The following is a 5,798-nucleotide window of genomic DNA, read 5'->3' as shown; positions in this document are numbered from 1 at the left end:
TCCAAAACATCTGAATAAGTATAAAAGTTTGATATGTGATTGAAGTGAAAGGTTAAGCCCTTTGAAAATATTTCTAAACAGAATTTTATTAGATGACTTATATAATTAGGATATTATAAACAATAGTTGGAATACACTAATAGAAAAAATTGGTTAAATAATTGGGTAAAAAACACACAATTTGATTTGTACTTTTTCCCATGCTATATTCCCAAATAGATTTTAGGTCAAAGTGCCAAAAAAAAAACAATTAAGAAAATAATATATGTAGAAGAAAATATGAGTATTTTCTAAGCAGAGCAACAAAAGCAGATAATCATAAAGGAAACTCACATAAACTATCAGGATTGGTCTGAGAGCTGTTAATATACTGTGGCTCTTATCACAAGTAAACATAAAGCAAGCATTAATCCTGAATTTAAAATAATATAACATAATATAACATAACCAATGAGGGTTGGGTGGCTCAGTTGGTTAAGCCTCCAACTCTTGGTTTTGCCTCAGGTCATGATCTCATGGGTCACGAGATGGATCCCACAGTAGGGCTCCACACTCAGTGGGGAGTCCACCTGAAAGTGCTCTCTCTCTGTCCCTCCCCCAACTCAAGCATGTGTGTGCACTTTATCTCTCACTCTCCCTCTAAGATAAAGAAATCTTTTTCAAAAAAATAAAATAAACAATGAACTTAATAGTGATAAATCCAATGGTCAGTCTATCTTATTTACTTATTAGCAACATTTTAAATAATCAATTACTCTTATTCCCCCAAATACTTTCTCCACTTGGGTGACACACTCTTCCGGTTTTCACCCTACCTTATTCGGTTCTTCTTCTCAGGCTCCATTGCTGGCAGATTCCCCAGTATATCTACTCTATGGGTCCCAGATGATCTGCCTATCATTCTACCCCTCAAATCTCTCCTATGATTCTGACCCAAATTCATTCTATTTCAATCACCCCAAACATCTCTAGCCTTTGCCTTTGACCTCCTTCTTCTTGGAATGACCCTTGGAATGTACCTGAAAAAGTTATTCCTTTAGCTTCTTCAAGGAATTACAGTGGCGTCCCTGGCTACCTACATAAAGTGGCACCCTTTTTCCATGCTCCCTTAATTTGCTTTAGTGTCCTTCATGACACTCACCAATTGATCTGCTTATTTCATGTTTATTTATTATATGTCTTCTCACTCCAACCTTCATTAAAACTATTGCTCCATGACAGTGAGAATTCCTGGCTCCGTCCTCTGTGTATGACGGTTAGTAGGCACTCTATGAAAGATAACTGAATTCATGAATAAACGAATGAACATAGTATATGTCCAATTATTATTGAATGATGCAATCAATCCTGCTCTCTTGTAAGTTTCTATAGCACTTAAAGTCTGTATCATGTCAGTTAGAAGCTAATTATAAAGTTTTTTGTCCAGGGTTACCAGTTTAAACTCATGTGCAGAAACCATATTTTAAGTTTCTCTTACATTTGCCACAGTACTTGAATTACTTCTCAATTACTGGCAGGTGCTCATAAAATCTTGTCTATAGATTAAAATACTCATTGATAACATGGACCTAAAAGCTCCCCCCAAAATGTAATAGATTTGCTGATATTTCCCTCTCTCCTTCTGCATTTTTTTTTTTTAACACAGCTAAGAAATAATCACATTAGGAATCTTCACTTCTCAGTTCTCCTGTGTCCTACGCAAAAGAAGCCTTAGTGAAGTGAAAGGAGCAAAAAGGCAGAAGAGGGGAAGCCAGAATTGGAATTCCTACTGCATGAGCAAATCTTTTGGGTTTGCCCTGAGGTACTGTTGTTTAATTAAACATCAGGTAATAGCAATATCTTGAGCTTCCTTCCAGTTAGAATATTTAATTCAATTGGGATGAGGCAATGTGGACTTCAAAGGGAATTAGCACATCATATAGATTAAACATAAGATTTGAGCATTTTAGAAATTCAGCAATTTTGTATACGACCAGAGAAATATTACAAGCTTGAATAACCACAAATGATGTAATATAAACATGCAGAAAGGATCCTAAGAGTTTATTTTATTTACTTCAATGTAAAAAAGAAGTTTCCCTCATTTTGTTGCCTTTTTTTGAATTTAATGTACCCCTCACCCATACATGTTACCTAACATGTGACCCAGCAGTTCAGCGCTGTAACTTACCCCGTCTGTCTCCTTGACAAAGACACAGAATACTCTTTCACGGGAACATTTTACTCAAAAACACGTATCAAGTCACCTTTCAACCTTGTCTTCTCCAGGCTAAACTATGTCAACTGTTCTATCTTTCCTTCACAGATTTTGCTCTCTGCTGTAGTAATTTTTATAAGTCCTCCCTACTATTTCTTTCTTTCTTAAATGCCTAGAAATTTAGGAGCCAATAATGGGACACATTGATTTCAGAGGGCTTAAATGGTGCACAATATTACAGAAAAGCAGCAAGAGCTCTGACCTAAGAAATGAAAAGCCTGGGTTCTGGTGCCTTCTTAATTACCCACCAGAGTCGCCTTGGAGAAAGGATTTACCACCCTGAGCCTTAATTTCTCCAAATTTTAAAAACCAGAGAAATATCCCACTTTACCTAATGGGGTCTTTGACTGGGGTAGGAGAAGGCATCACAAAATATAAAGCATTTTGTAACTATTTATGTCCTGTCAACCAGACTAAAAGGAAATTTTCTCCACTAAAGAAAAGCTACAAGATTTTTTTACACATTTTTTTACACACTGTCATTGCAGGACGCCGAATTTCTGCTTCTTCTTTTTTTTTTTTTTAGGAGAGTTGAAAATTATTAAATATGATTTTTGAGCCTATTTATCAGGGCATCTTTTTAAATGTATATTGTGCTATCCATGTCTTTATCAGATAAAGTAACGGGGAGCAGAGGAAGGCAGTAAAAAAATGACTACCTAACTGCTTGTCTTGGTTTAAACTCTTCGGGTTCAAAATGTTACCGAGTTTCAACTGTGTGAAATTAACCCAAACCGGGCATGATCCTGCGGGTGCGCGGGGTGTTGGACAGGAAACAGTCTCCGCGCGAAACCGGAGTTTAGTGCCTGATTCCTTCCAGCCAACGGCGGCCTCGCCGGCGCCCCGCGGGGCCTGCAGCCCGGGACTTGCCCTCCGAAGCGCCCGCAGCCCGCACCGCGCACCCCACCCGCACCCGCGCACGCCCGCACCCCGCGCACCCCCACCCGCACCCGCGCACGCCCGCACCCGCGCACGCCCGCACCCCGCGCACCCCCACCCGCACCCGCGCACGCCCGCACCCGCGCACGCCCGCACCCCGCGCACCCCCACCCGGAGCAGCGCACCCCACCCGCACACGCACACGCCCGCACCCCGCGCATCCCCACCCGCACCCGCGCACGCCCGCACCCCGCGCACCCCCACCCGCACCCGCACACGCCCGCACCCCGCGCACCCCCACCTGCACCCACACACGCCCGCACACTGCGCACCCCCACCCGCACCCACACACGCCCGCACACTGCGCACCCCCACCCGCACCCGCACACGCCCGCACCCCGCGCACCCCCACCTGCACCCGCCCACGCCCGCACCCCGCGCATCCCCACCCGCACCCGCGCACGCCCGCACACCGCGCACCCACCCGCACCCGCCCGCACCCCGCGCACCCCCACCAGCACCCGCGCACCCCACCCGCACCCGCCCGCACCCCGCGCACCCCCACCAGCACCCGCGCACCCCACCCGCACCCGCCCGCACCCCGCGCACCCCCACCAGCACCCGCGCACCCCACCCGCACCCGCCCGCACCCCGCGCACCCCCAACCGCACCAGCGCACCCCACCCGCACCGCGCACGCCCGCACCCCGCGCACCCCCACCCGCACCCGCACACGCCCGCACACCGCGCACCCCCCCCAGCACCCGCGCACCCCACCCGCACCCGCACACGCCCGCACCCCGCGCACCCCCACCCGCACCAGCGCACCCCACCCGCACCGCGCACGCCCGCACCCCGCGCACCCCCACCCGCACACGCACACGCCCGCACCCCGCGCACCCCCACCCGCACCCGCACACGCCCGCACCCCGCGCACCCCACCCGCACACGCACACGCCCGCACCCCGCGCACCCCCACCCGCACCAGCGCACCCCACCCGCACCGTGCACGCCCGCACCCCGCGCACCCCCCCCAGCACCCGCGCACCCCACCCGCACCCGCACACGCCCGCACCCCGCGCACCCCCACCCGCACCCGCCCGCACCCCGCGCACCCCCACCAGCACCCGCGCACCCCCACCCGCACCCCCACCAGCACCCGCGCACCCCCACCCGCACCCGCACACGCCCGCACCCTGCGCACCCCCACCCGCACCCGCACACGCCCGCACCCCGCGCACCCCCACCCGCACCCCGCGCACGCCCGCACCCCGCGCACACACCCTCTCGTGCCACATTGTTTCTCTTAATGTTATCAAATGAAGCACTTCCCCATGTCTTTTTTCTCCCTGACTTAAAACATCTGAAATTTAAAAACCTGTTTTCTAAAACCTGCACAAAAATCTGATACTAGAAGCAAAGCCCCCAAACGATTTTCGAGGCCTTCGAAGTTGACTGACCACACAGAAGCCACAGAGGCAGTGTCCGCAGACCTCTGGTCAGGACGTAACATTAGTGGGGTCTGGGGTAGGACTGGCCTGGAGCCCGGGACCAACCACCTTTCCATGGGGCAGATACAAATGACGCGGAGGGAGAAGCGCCCCTTCATCTCCGCAAAACTCATCCTTTGGCTAAATACCTGGGTACGTATTTTTAGAACAACCTCCTGCCCCACGTTACTTTTCGTGGCGTGGAATTTCTTCCAGTCAACCGGGCCCGTCTCCTTTAATCGCCCAGACTGGGAAGGTCACTGCAAACCAAACAAACGAAACCTCCACTGTCCTGGGGGCGGGCGGCCAGAGACCAGGGGAGTCCGCGGTAAACACTGCGTTGGAACAGCAGCACCTCCCTTCCGACCGCCGGAGGCCACAGGGGGATACTGTGGTAGACACGGTGCTTCCTCGTAGGACCCGCACTTGAGAAGTGGTAAAAATTCTCAGAAAAAAAGTAAGTTTTGTCTTGGTAGGTGCTCAGAAATGGGTCCACTAAAAGAACTAGGCAAGGAAAAATAATAAAGCACAAGTTTTATTCTAAAATCTTACCTCCATTCCTTTTCTTGGAAAGTTCATTTTCCTCTCTCTCAACACCCATTTTCCTCTAAAGTGTCCCATGCTTCCTAGGAAATCTGCTTTTTTAAATCATTACTTTTTAGCATCAATACTTCCTGACTTTCATTTTCACATTTGCAAACTGGTGCTAAAGTTGTGATTTATGCCCACAAAGACCTTTAGTTTTGTTCTTCAGTCACTAATTCATACTCATAAGTTAGTGACATAATGTGTTGCTTCTCCCAAAGACGTACAGATGAAGAAGAGGGTCTCTAGGAGTAGTGGGTTCATGCGTCCCCTTCTCGGAGTGAGTATCCTAAAGAAGAATTATAAAATATCCCAACAGTGTATTATCGGAGGACAGTCTGAGCAGAACGGAGAGCTGCTACATTCTACTACTTTCAACAAAAATGCTCTTGTGAATATATAATTCGAGGTAGCTGACAAGGTAACAATTCTAGTTTGATTATTTATTTATGCTTATTTACTTATTTAAGCTCAACATTTGTTTCTTCTAGGTAAAATCATAAAACTCAAAATTATGTAGGACTCTTTTATTGAAGAACTTTCCCAGTGGTTCTGGGCTACTGAGTCCCTGTATAACTTCTGTTTATT

This window comes from Vulpes vulpes, chromosome 3 (genome assembly GCF_048418805.1).
Source record: "Vulpes vulpes isolate BD-2025 chromosome 3, VulVul3, whole genome shotgun sequence".
In the NCBI taxonomy this organism is placed as follows: Eukaryota; Metazoa; Chordata; class Mammalia; order Carnivora; family Canidae; genus Vulpes; species Vulpes vulpes.
The sequence above is the reverse complement of the archived record's forward strand: the minus strand, read 5'-3'. Positions refer to the sequence as shown.